At 39.5% G+C, this 13715-nt stretch overlaps 1 protein-coding gene across 7 annotated transcripts in view; it reads left to right on the top strand.

The window, feature by feature from the left end:
- Window positions 1-13715, top strand: part of LOC120416326 (tyrosine-protein phosphatase Lar) — a 441119-nt gene that overhangs the window by 363651 nt on the left and 63753 nt on the right. The gene's annotated exons all lie outside the window — the stretch shown is intronic.

A 13715-nucleotide genomic window follows, 5' to 3' on the forward strand; every position in this document is an offset into this window, starting at 1 on the left:
GTTTTTCTTCCCCCTTTTTGCAGATTACTAACCGATTTTTTTGTATTTTGAAGGTTTTTAATCTTTTTGTAAAAAAAACAATAACAACTAAAAACTCACACAAACACACACCTAATAGTCTATAAGCAAATGATTTTTGTGATTTTTGATAACCAACCGTATTTTTGCAAACAATACCCGCAATTGTTTTGTACCCCACACAAAAAGCAGCCCGCAAGGATTTCTAACCTACCATTTTTGAATTTTGAATAGCGCTGCCCGCCACGACAAAAAAAATACCCCACCGGAAACAGTCTAACCGTTTGTGTTTAGTTACAATACTATTGTTTCTATTTTTGTGGGTGACCACAAAACGTTTGAATTTTTGTATATTTTTTTCTCGTTTTTATTTTCACAATTTGTGTACCTTTTGTCTCATCAACGGCTGAAAGTCCCCGGAAACGGGAGCGTTTTTTTCTTTCACCGTTGTGGTTCCCTTATTTTTGTGTATGGACAGTTAATTTCCCTTGGCGAAAGCCCGGGAAAAGCCCCCGGCGGTGCCGATAGTAGTAGCAGTAGCAGCAGCAGCAATATGTTTTTATATGTGTGTGTGTGCGACAACTACATTCCTGGCTGTGAATATATTTTTATAATCCTTTTTATTCGGGTGAAGATTTTTGTGCAGTGAGCAGTTCTCTACGAAAAACTAAGGTTGAACTTACTTTTCCAAATATTGAGAAGAACCAAAAAAACAAAATAAAACTATCTACTTTTTATTTTTCACTTCATTATTCTTAAAATCTCAAAACTTTGGCTGAAGTCTATGTATTTTTTTATATTTTTATCAACGGTGTCTTATTACCTCTTTAAACACCTCAATTTAGACTTAAAATGTGACAAAACAACGCAATAATGATATAACCATATTTTTTCCACGCAAAGTTCAATAATGATTTTTCAATTGAGCTTTAAAAAAATGCTACACAGTAAAAAAAAGTTATGTTTTTTAAAGGTTGAAAGTTATATGGTTGAATATTCTCTCTTTTTGCGTAACTTTACCCAAAAAATGTGTAAAAAAGATAAATTCAACAGAAACTGATGAAAACTTCATCAGTTCTTGGTGTAAAACCAATATTTTTTTAACACAAAATTTTTCTTTCAACTTTCCAAATTTATTTTTTTCTGCTGTGCATATTATTTCAAATTCTGAATGCTTAAATTTAAAAATTGAATAATTGTAGTAAATTAAACCATTGGTTGCTTTTTTTTTTATTTTTGATGGCTGAAAAATCTAATGGTTCAATATTAACTCTTTTTCGATGTAATTTTACCTAAATTCTTGTGAAATAAGTAAAACCATACAAAAAGATGCAAATTTACACACTTTTAGAGGTAATATATCGCATTTTACTCACACTAAACCAGCCAATATTCCCCGATGTAAAATTACATGTTTTTTACTGTGTTTTTTATCAACATAACCACAACTTTGCTCTAGGTTTAATTGAAAAAGTTTTTTTATAAACATATCGACTTTTATTGCCATGACAACCATGACATGAAGCACGAATCCTGATTTTAAACATTTACAGTTCCATCCCGTCTTTGACAAACCCGTTTTGGCAATATTTTTTTACCTGATTTACAATGTAAAAAAATGATGGTAATATTACATCAGGTAATGGTGACAGATTTTGTGTAAAAAAAGTGTAATTACCAAAAAAATATTATTTTAAAACTCCTGATGCTTTCAAAGGATAAGTTAAAAATATTCTTTGAGAAATGCACTTATCACGTAAATAAAGTTTAAATAATAAAATCATAAATATAAATCACGAAGTGAATTGTTAAATCGTTTTTTTTTCGATCATTACATGTTTGATTGATTGACATTACACAGTAAAAAAAAGTGTAAATTTGGAAGGTGTAATTTTGGAAGGTTATTACCTCTTTAATGATGTAATTTTACCTCAATTTAGACTGAACAAGTGATATTGCATTAAAAAAGAGGCAAAATAACACCTTTTCAGAGGTAAAATTACACATTTTTTCTGACATAAAAGATGTACCCCTTCCCAGATGTAATATGACCATGTTTTCTTACTGTGTAGGTGAAACAAGAATGTTTTTATGTCAATAACTACTTTAAAGTATTTACAGATGGTTCCAGACAAATCAATGCCTCTGTGCTTTCTTATGCTTATATGATAAAAAACGTAAAAAAAAAGATTATTAAATCAACTCATCGAACAAACAAAAAATTAAAGACAAAAGTAAATAACTTATTCGAAGTAATACCAAAACCTTTAAATTGAATAATAATATAGCTATTTTCCAATATTAAAACAAGGACAAGCCCGCCCGTGTGAATCAATCGGACCGCGCACTGGACTCACAATCCAGAGGTCGCCGGTTTAAATCCCGCGGCGGACGCTCTAAAAATTATTTGTGTAAATATAGGTATTCGGCGCCGTCGCTCCGTGCCATACTTTCATATACTTAGGGCGGCAAAGTCCTGGTAGATAAAAAGGAAGACACTAGTGGTTGGTACTAGCAATGGTGGCCAACAGCTATAAACTTCGTCAACTTAGTTTTTTTTACAAGCCTGCATATCTTCAAGGAAAATAATGTATTCCTGAATAAAAAATATGTTTCTTGTTGAAACATTCCGATATTGAAAAGTTTATAAGATTATTTTAAAACATAAGTTTGACATACTTTTAAATACCTTTTTATTAAAACAATTACGACTTGGATTAATGCTTTGATTTGATTTTATAAAATATACATCTCAATCATATTTCAAAATTAAGCTGCCAAGAGTTCGAATTTAATAAATTAGATTCGTTATTCGTTCGTTTCCCTGTTCTTAACTAAAGTTTTGTTCTTGTGGATCTGACCAACAGCTTCAACAAATGTTTGTTTGATTGTCTGTTATTAGTGATGTTCAATTTAATTTTAATGATTTTTTTCAGTTTTCAAAGGTTCTTCTCAAAAATCATCAAACGCTGCACAAAAAATGTAAAGATATTCTTGAAATTTGAATTGAACACAAACAAAAAAGTGCTACACCTTTCGTAGAGAACCGCTCCACTGCAAAAACCACCAACAACGGCATTTTAAAAACTCGCAGAGTAATTTTATTTTTTCTCCCCCCACAAACATTTGAACCAGGTCCAGGTCATGCCGACGTAACAATCCGGAGCGTGTCCAGCTTCCCGCGACGTATCCGGGCTGCCGCGAGTAGTCACGGTCCGTCCCCGGAACAAGAGAGCCCGTAATTAAGGGATACTTCACGTTTCTGTGTTAAGTTGCTTGTTTCTCTTTTTTTACACCCCCACTGGTAAAATATAAAAATCTGGTTTACCACGCGCCCATGGAAGTGTAACGCTTGTCCCACTCTCGAGAATTAAGAGAGCAAAAAAAGCAGTCAAAAAATAACTCTCCGTAACGGATACCGTGACAACTCGCGACGGCCCCCTCGGCCGGAGGACGAACAAATTTTTGATGTCCTCCGCCTGTGGTTGGAACAGTGTTTTTTTTTATTATCATCTCTATAAATTTTTCGTTCGTGTGTGCGCTGAACCATACTTTATGAATCTACAAAATAATAAAAAAAAAGCGAATCATACCCACGTACAAACACACAAACCTGCACTCAGAAGCATGGCCTCGATGGATGCAGCCCACGCAAAACAAGCAGTGTAACAAGCGAGCAGAACGTAAATTAAAATTTGCGTTTGTTAAATTAGAGAATCGAACAAAAAAGATGTTGATGTTTTTTCATATAAAAATCTTACTTACGATGTAATTAAAAGAGGCACTCGTGCAAACAATTACGTTTGATTAGAAAGGCAGGATCAGTGAAATGGAACGGTACATTTCAAGTGAAAAGAAATATTAATTACACAAACCAACAAAAATCCCAACCATCAAGCAAGATAAAGTATGACAGACAGGGTTTTGCTCAATCATAATTATGAAACAATATTGTTTTAATTATCAAGAGAACATTTTTAAATAAAAATGTGATTGTATGTAAAATTAATTTGGAAAATGGAAAGTTTTTGCCCTTTGATAAATCGTCCATTAACATGTTATTTTTTATAACAATTTGTATCTATTTATGAAAAAAGTGTGCTCGTTATCACGAAACAAAGTTATTTTCTATAAAGGAAGGTATCTAAAATTTTCTCTTTCGACTTATTTGATCGATCCCCTATTAACATGATTTTCAATATCAAATAGTTAACCTTTTGAGTAGTGGGTGACGATTCTCAAGATTTTCAATTTCCCGGGAAACGAGAGTTGAATTTGGCCATTTCCCGGGAATTCCCGGGACCCGGGATTTATTTTTTTACTATGCCAATAGTGGCAATAATTTAAAAGAAAAGTAAAAAAAAATCATTTTTTTATGAATTTACTTACAATCATTTCTTACTTATTCTATGAAACGTTAATTGAAGTATCCTCATTATTTAGAGGAACTATATCTACCTTATGATTTTTTTCTAAATCTGCAAATACAAGATTGTTTCTTGAGCTTTTTGGGACTCTGGGACAGACTGGGAATTTTAGTTTAAAATGTTTATGAATAATAAATAATTTCCAAGTATCGGGATTTTTGCAATATGATAAAAAACGAGTCAAACAACAATTTCAACTTGTTTTTTCCCTTTTAAGGTCATCTGTAAATATTCATTGAAGAAATATTTACAGTTATTAGGAAAACCCGAATGTTCACAATTGGCGGACAATAACTTTACAAAGGTTGCCAGAGCTTTTTTTCCCAAAATATAATTTTATATTGAGTTTGACGTGAAACACAATATGACTTATTGACATAAAAAAATACCTTGATACAGCGAAATTAACTTAGGGATTTAGAATTAAAAAAAGGTGCAGGTGGTTATGTTCTACATGACCAATATGACAAAGAACTTTGTACAAAACTCCTAAAAAATATTCTATTTTATTTTATATTTTTAAAACATTGCCTATGTATTTAATCCTAAATAATTTATTCCTATAAAATGTTTTCCATCTTTGACACCTCTGTGGAAATAAATTGCCAAAACAAGTATGGTTCGGAAAATGTCCAATCAAAATGGTAATTTTCATGTCCAGTATCAAAAACCATGAATTTTGGTACCCATATTGCCCCAAGTCGAATAGTTCGATTAATGTCCCCCCGGTAGAACCTTCCCGAGGGCAATTGCCACTCCGGGTGTGGCCAATCCGGTCAAAATGGCCATTTTCATTACCAGTTTCAAAAATCATGAATTTTGATACCCATATTGCCCCAAGTCGTATGGTACGATTAATGTCCCCCCGGTAGAACCATCCCGAGGGCACTGGCCACTCCGGGTGTGGCCAATCCGGTCAAAATGGCCATTTTCATTACCAGTTTCAAAAATCATGAATTTTGATACCCATATTGCCCCAAGTCGTATGGTTCGATTAATGTCCCCCCGGTAGAACCTTCCCCAGGGCACTGGCCACTCCGGGTGTGGCCAATATCCTATAAATGTGGTCCCAAGCCCATTGCCCCAAATCATTCTGGTCCGGTGACCGTCCTTACAATCTTCATAAGAACAGAATTCCTCCCAATTTAGTGCACAAACTGTGTCTTTCAATGTGTGCGTGTGTGTGTGTGAGCAATAAAATTACCACCGTGGATCCGCTTTTGTCGAAACCTCGTAAGGCACTGAATTTTTCTGAGGCTATCTGTTAGCTTAAATAGTTCGCATGAAATGTGGCAACATGGTGCAAATTTTGCCTCCTCTCCTGTTTACGTGGAACTGTCACGCGAGAATGTTGCACCACTGTTGCCACATTTCATGCGAACTATTTAAGCTAACAGATAGCCTCAGAAAAATTCAGTGCCTTACGAGGTTTCGACAAAAGCGGATCCACGGTGGTAATTTTATTGCTCACACACACACACGCACACATTGAAAGACACAGTTTGTGCACTAAATTGGGAGGAATTCTGTTCTTATGAAGATTGTAAGGACGGTCACCGGACCAGAATGATTTGGGGCAATGGGCTTGGGACCACATTTATAGGATATTGGCCACACCCGGAGTGGCCAGTGCCCTCGGGAAGGTTCTACCGGGGGGACATTAATCGAACCATACGACTTGGGGCAATATGGGTAACAAAATTCATGGTTTTTGAAACTGGTAATGAAAATGGCCATTTTGACCGGATTGGCCACACCCGGAGTGGCCAGTGCCCTGGGGAAGGTTCTACCGGGGGGACATTAATCGAACCATACGACTTGGGGCAATATGGGTATCAAAATTCATGGTTATTGAAACTGGTAATGAAAATGGGCATTTTGACTGGATTGGCCACACCCGGAGTGGCCAGTGCCCTCGGGAAGGTTCTACCGGGGGGACATTATTCGAACCATACGACTTGGGCCAATATGGGTATCAAAATTCATGGTTATTGAAACTGGTAATGAAAATGGGCATTTTGACTGGATTGGCCACACCCGGAGTGGCCAGTGCCCTCGGGAAGGTTCTACCGGGGGGACATTATTCGAACCATACGACTTGGGCCAATATGGGTATCAAAATTCATGGTTATTGAAACTGGTAATGAAAATGGGCATTTTGACTGGATTGGCCACACCCGGAGTGGCCAGTGCCCTCGGGAAGGTTCTACCGGGGGGACATTAATCGAACCATACGACTTGGGGCAATATGGGTATCAAAATTCATGGTTATTGAAACTGGTAATGAAAATGGGCATTTTGACTGGATTGGCCACACCCGGAGTGGCCAGTGCCCTCGGGAAGGTTCTACCGGGGGGACATTAATCGAACCATACGACTTGGGGCAATATGGGAATCCACATTCATGGTTTTTGAAACTGGTAATGAAAATGACAATTTTGACCGGATTGGCCACACCCGGATTGGCCACACCCGTAGTGGCCAAACCATGAATTTTGATACCCATATTGCCCTAAGTCGTATGGTTCGATTAATGTCCCCCCGGTAGAACCTTCCCGAGGGCACTGGCCACTCCGGGTGTGGCCAATCCGGTCAAAATGGCCATTTTCATTACCAGTTTAAAACACCATGAATTTTGATACCCATATTGGCCCAAGTCGTATGGTTCGAATAATGTCCCCCTGGTAGAACCTTCCCGAAGGCACTGGCCACTCCGGGTGTGGCCAATCCAGTCAAAATGGCCATTTTCATTACCAGTTTCAAAAACCATGAATTTTGATACCCATATTGCCCAAATTTGTATGGTTCCGTAAATGTCCTCCCGGTAGAATTTCCCTCAGGGCACTGGCCACTCCGGGTGTGGCCAATCCTGCCAAAATGGCCATTTTTATCACCAGTATCAAAAACCATGAATTTTGATACCCATATTGCCCCAAGTCGTATGGTTCGATTAATGTCCCCCCGGTAGAACCTCCCCGAGGGCACTGGCCACTCCGGGTGTGGCCAATCCGGTCAAAATGGCCATTTTCATTACCAGTTTAAAAAACCCGATTTAATCCCACCTGGGGTGAGAAAGAGCCTTTCTTACTAAAGAATATAACAATGGTAGAACTTCTTTCAATTAATAACATCAACTTTGTTTATTTATAACGTCAGCACAAAAGAAAGTCTTATGATGAAAGCAAAGTATTATGATGATATTATGAGTATTATGAATGATATGATTTCCAAAAGAAATAAAAAACGCAATTTTCACCAAAAGAATATTTTGAATCGTACAATATGTTTGTACGTTTCTAATCAAACAAGCGTTTATGACAAACGCGATCATAGCAAGCTTCCCAACAACGCACACCGCGGTTTCAGCTTCTACGAGAGTGACAGAGTCAGAGATAGCTATTTTTAACAACCGCACCACTACACACTCAATCGCAAGAACCTTAGGAAGAAAGCCATTGGAGTCGCCAGCATTGAACACTTTGAAAACGATATAAACGATGAAAAGCTTAGAAAGCTCCTATTGGAATCCAATGAACCCTGTTAAATAAACTTACGAAAATGAAGTCTACATTTAGGCGATTTTAGAAGCGCACGGGAAACAAGTTGATTGTAGCCAGATGAATGTCCTATGTCACAAAGGTTTTTGCATAAACATTGGACAGTTATGCAAAAACGGACAGGGCAAAAGAAACCGAAAAGCTACGATATCTTACATATTGAAGGAAACATCGGTAGACAAGTAACTACAAAATGAGTATAAATCGAGCCACAAAATAGATGCGCCAGCATTCTCGCGCCAGTATTCGAAGCTCAACTTGACAACTTGTCGACTTGGCGACGAAGCGTCGAAATTCGATGCAGTGTGATTTTTTGGCGATTTTTCCGCTTAAAATTCATGCTGAATCGACATATTTACGAAGATGGAAATGACGTCCTGGCTTAAAGTAAAACCTATACCTTTCTTTAGTAAGAAAGGCAAAAAGTAAATCGTTCTAAAAATTGATCGGGATTGTCGATCGATGTCGAATTTGTTTCAGATGCTCACTCATGGTCTGTACTATGAATGTAGCAAGAAATTTCGAATAAAATCAGAAATGAAAAATGTTGGCGAAGGTCACCAGGTGGGCTTTTACCTTTTTTTAGGGATTTTTTTTCTTAGGTCAATCAAACGGCTCTAACTCTAGAACCATATTATGAATCTGGATGAAAATTTGGGAGGTTGTAGAGCTCGAAAAATGCAATTTTTGAGATAAATAAAATATATGAAAATGAAAAAATATGATTATATTTTCATTTGAAAACTGTGTATTTTGTTGAAAAGTCTGGCCGCATCCGAAAACAGATGGATATTTCGAAATTTGCGCGGCAACTCGCCCAGGTTCAGCACACTAGCTTTCATCTGCATTTAGAAGAATCGAAATCGGATATATGGGAGCTGAGAACGGCGCGACACAAAATTTTGCAAAATTTTACCACATACGAACATCACTCGACCTCCACGGAATTTATTTTCTCAAAATTCGAGGGTTCGAGATAGACGAGTTCTGTCAAGGTGAATCGATAGAGCGTCGAAAATCGATGCAGTGTGATTTTTTGGCGATTTTTCCGCTTAAAATTCATGCTGAATCGACATATTTACGAAGATGGAAATGACGTCCTGGCTTAAAGTAAAACCTATACCTTTCTTTAGTAAGAAAGGCAAAAAGTAAATCGTTCTAAAAATTGATCGGGATTGTCGATCGATGTCGAATTTGTTTCAGATGCTCACTCATGGTCTGTACTATGAATGTAGCAAGAAATTTCGAATAAAATCAGAAATGAAAAATGTTGGCGAAGGTCACCAGGTGGGCTTTTACCTTTTTTTAGGGATTTTTTTTCTTTTGGTAGGTCAATCAAACGGCTCTAACTCCAGAACCATTTTATGAATCTGGATGAAAATTTGGGAGGTTGTAGGGCTCGAAAAATGCAATTTTTGAGATAAATAAAATATATGAAAATGAAAAAATATGATTATATTTTCATTTGAAAACTGTGTATTTTGTTGAAAAGTCTGGCCGCATCCGAAAACAGATGGATATTTCGAAATTTGCGCGGCAACTCGCCCAGGTTCAGCACACTAGCTTTCATCTGCATTTAGAAGAATCGAAATCGGATATATGGGAGCTGAGAACGGCGCGACACAAAATTTTGCAAAATTTTACCACATACGAACATCACTCGACCTCCACGGAATTTATTTTCTCAAAATTCGAGGGTTCGAGATAGACGAGTTCTGTCAAGGTGAATCGATAGAGCGTCGAAAATCGATGCAGTGTGATTTTTTGGCGATTTTTCCGCTTAAAATTCATGCTGAATCGACATATTTACGAAGATGGAAATGACGTCCTGGCTTAAAGTAAAACCTATACCTTTCTTTAGTAAGAAAACCAAAACCATGAATTTTGATACCCATATTGGCCCAAGTCGTATGGTTCGAATAATGTCCCCCCGGTAGAACCTTCCCGAGGGCACTGGCCACTCCGGGTGTGGCCAATCCAGTCAAAATGGCCATTTTCATTACCAGTTTCAAAAACCATGAATTTTGATACCCATCTTGCCCAAATTTGTATGGTTCCGTAAATGTCCTCCCGGTAGAACCTTCCCTCAGGGCACTGGCCACTCCGGGTGTGGCCAATCCTGCCAAAATGGCCATTTTTATCACCAGTATCAAAAACCATGAATTTTGATACCCATATTGCCCCAAGTCGTATGGTTCCGTAAATGTCCTCCCGGTAGAACCTTCCCTCAGGGCACTGGCCACTCCGGGTGTGGTCAATCCTGCCAAAATGGTCATTTTCATTACCAGTATCAAAAACCATGAATTTTGATACCCATATTGCCCAAATTTGTATGGTTCCGTAAATGTCCTCCCGGTAGAACCTTCCCTCAGGGCACTGGCCACTCCGGGTGTGGCCAATTCTGCCAAAATGGCCATTTTCATCACCAGTATCAAAAACCATGAATTTTGATACGCATATTGCCCCAAGACGTATGGTTCCGTAAATGTCCTCCCGGTAGAACCTTCCCTCAGGGCAATGGCCACTCCGGGTGTGGCCAATCCTGCCAAAATGGTAATTTTCATTACCAGTATCAAAAACCATGAATTTTGATACCCATATTGCCCAAATTTGTATGGTTCCGTAAATGTCCTCCCGGTAGAACCTTCCCTCAGGGCAATGGCCACTCCGGGTGTGGCCAATCCTGCCAAAATTGCCATTTACATCACCAGTATCAAAAACCATGAATTTTGATACCCATATTGCCCAAATTTGTATGGTTCCGTAAATGTCCTCCCGGTAGAACCTTCCCTCAGGGCAATGGCCACTCCGGGTTTGGCCAATCCTGCCAAAATGGTAATTTTCATTACCAGTATCAAAAACCATGAATTTTGATACCCATATTGCCCAAATTTGTATGGTTCCGTAAATGTCCTCCCGGTAGAACCTTCCCGAGGGCACTGGCCACTCCGGGTGTGGCCAATCCAGTCAAAATGGTCATTTTCATTACCAGTTTCAAAAACCATGAATTTTGATACCCATCTTGCCCAAATTTGTATGGTTCCGTAAATGTCCTCCCGGTAGAACCTTCCCTCAGGGCACTGGCCACTCCGGGTGTGGCCAATCCTGCCAAAATGGTCATTTTCATTAGCAGTATCAAAAACCATGAATTTTGATACCCATATTGCCCAAATTTGTATGGTTCCGTAAATGTCCTCCCGGTAGAACCTTCCCTCAGGGCACTGGCCACTCCGGGTGTGGTCAATCCTGCCAAAATGGCCATTTTCATTACCAGTATCAAAAACCATGAATTTTGATACCCATATTGCCCAAATTTGTATGGTTCCGTAAATGTCCTCCCGGTAGAACCTTCCCTCAGGGCACTGGCCACTCCGGGTGTGGCCAATTCTGCCAAAATGGCCATTTTCATCACCAGTATCAAAAACCATGAATTTTGATACGCATATTGCCCCAAGACGTATGGTTCCGTAAATGTCCTCCCGGTAGAACCTTCCCTCAGGGCAATGGCCACTCCGGGTGTGGCCAATCCTGCCAAAATGGTAATTTTCATTACCAGTATCAAAAACCATGAATTTTGATACCCATATTGCCCAAATTTGTATGGTTCCGTAAATGTCCTCCCGGTAGAACCTTCCCTCAGGGCAATGGCCACTCCGGGTGTGGCCAATCCTGCCAAAATTGCCATTTACATCACCAGTATCAAAAACCATGAATTTTGATACCCATATTGCCCAAATTTGTATGGTTCCGTAAATGTCCTCCCGGTAGAACCTTCCCTCAGGGCAATGGCCACTCCGGGTGTGGCCAATCCTGCCAAAATGGTAATTTTCATTACCAGTATCAAAAACCATGAATTTTGATACCCATATTGCCCAAATTTGTATGGTTCCGTAAATGTCCTCCCGGTAGAACCTTCCCTCAGGGCATTGGCCACTCCGGGTGTGGCCAATCCTGCCAAAATGGTCATTTTCATTAGCAGTATCAAAAACCATGAATTTTGATACCCATATTGCCCAAATTTGTATGGTTCCGTAAATGTCCTCCCGGTAGAACCTTCCCTCAGGGCAACGGCCACTCCGGGTGTGGCCAATCCTGCCAAAATGGTCATTTTCATTAGCAGTATCAAAAACCATGAATTTTGATACGCATATTGCCCCAAGACGTATGGTTCCGTAAATGTCCTCCCGGTAGAACCTTCCCTCAGGGCAATGGCCACTCCGGGTGTGGCCAATCCTGCCAAAATGGTAATTTTCATTACCAGTATCAAAAACCATGAATTTTGATACCCATATTGCCCAAATTTGTATGGTTCCGTAAATGTCCTCCCGGTAGAACCTTCCCTCAGGGCAACGGCCACTCCGGGTGTGGCCAATCCTGCCAAAATGGCCATTTTCATTACCAGTATCAAAAACCATGAATTTTGATACCCATATTGCCCAAATTTGTATGGTTCCGTAAATGTCCTCCCGGTAGAACCTTCCCTCAGGGCAATGGCCACTCCGGGTGTGGCCAATCCTGCCAAAATGGCCATTTTCATTACCAGTATCAAAAACCATGAATTTTGATACCCATATTGCCCAAATTTGTATGGTTCCGTAAATGTCCTCCCGGTAGAACCTTCCCGAGGGCACTGGCCACTCCGGGTGTGGCCAATCCAGTCAAAATGGTCATTTTCATTACCAGTATCAAAAACCATGAATTTTGATACCCATCTTGCCCAAATTTGTATGGTTCCGTAAATGTCCTCCCGGTAGAACCTTCCCTCAGGGCAATGGCCACTCCGGGTGTGGCCAATCCTGCCAAAATGGTCATTTTCATTACCAGTATCAAAAACCATGAATTTTGATACCCATATTGCCCAAATTTGTATGGTTCCGTAAATGTCCTCCCGGTAGAACCTTCCCTCAGGGCACTGGCCACTCCGGGTGTGGTCAATCCTGCCAAAATGGCCATTTTCATTACCAGTATCAAAAACCATGAATTTTGATACCCATATTGCCCAAATTTGTATGGTTCCGTAAATGTCCTCCCGGTAGAACCTTCCCTCAGGGCACTGGCCACTCCGGGTGTGGCCAATTCTGCCAAAATGGCCATTTTCATCACCAGTATCAAAAACCATGAATTTTGATACGCATATTGCCCCAAGACGTATGGTTCCGTAAATGTCCTCCCGGTAGAACCTTCCCTCAGGGCAATGGCCACTCCGGGTGTGGCCAATCCTGCCAAAATGGTAATTTTCATTACCAGTATCAAAAACCATGAATTTTGATACCCATATTGCCCAAATTTGTATGGTTCCGTAAATGTCCTCCCGGTAGAACCTTCCCTCAGGGCAACGGCCACTCCGGGTGTGGCCAATCCTGCCAAAATGGTCATTTTCATTAGCAGTATCAAAAACCATGAATTTTGATACGCATATTGCCCCAAGACGTATGGTTCCGTAAATGTCCTCCCGGTAGAACCTTCCCTCAGGGCAATGGCCACTCCGGGTGTGGCCAATCCTGCCAAAATGGTCATTTTCATTACCAGTATCAAAAACCATGAATTTTGATACCCATATTGCCCAAATTTGTATGGTTCCGTAAATGTCCTCCCGGTAGAACCTTCCCTCAGGGCAATGGCCACTCCGGGTGTGGCCAATCCTGCCAAAATGGTAATTTTCATTACCAGTATCAAAAACCATGAATTTTGATACCCATATTGCCCAAATTTG

Source organism: Culex pipiens, chromosome 2 (genome assembly GCF_016801865.2).
Source record: "Culex pipiens pallens isolate TS chromosome 2, TS_CPP_V2, whole genome shotgun sequence".
NCBI lineage: Eukaryota > Metazoa > Arthropoda > Insecta > Diptera > Culicidae > Culex > Culex pipiens.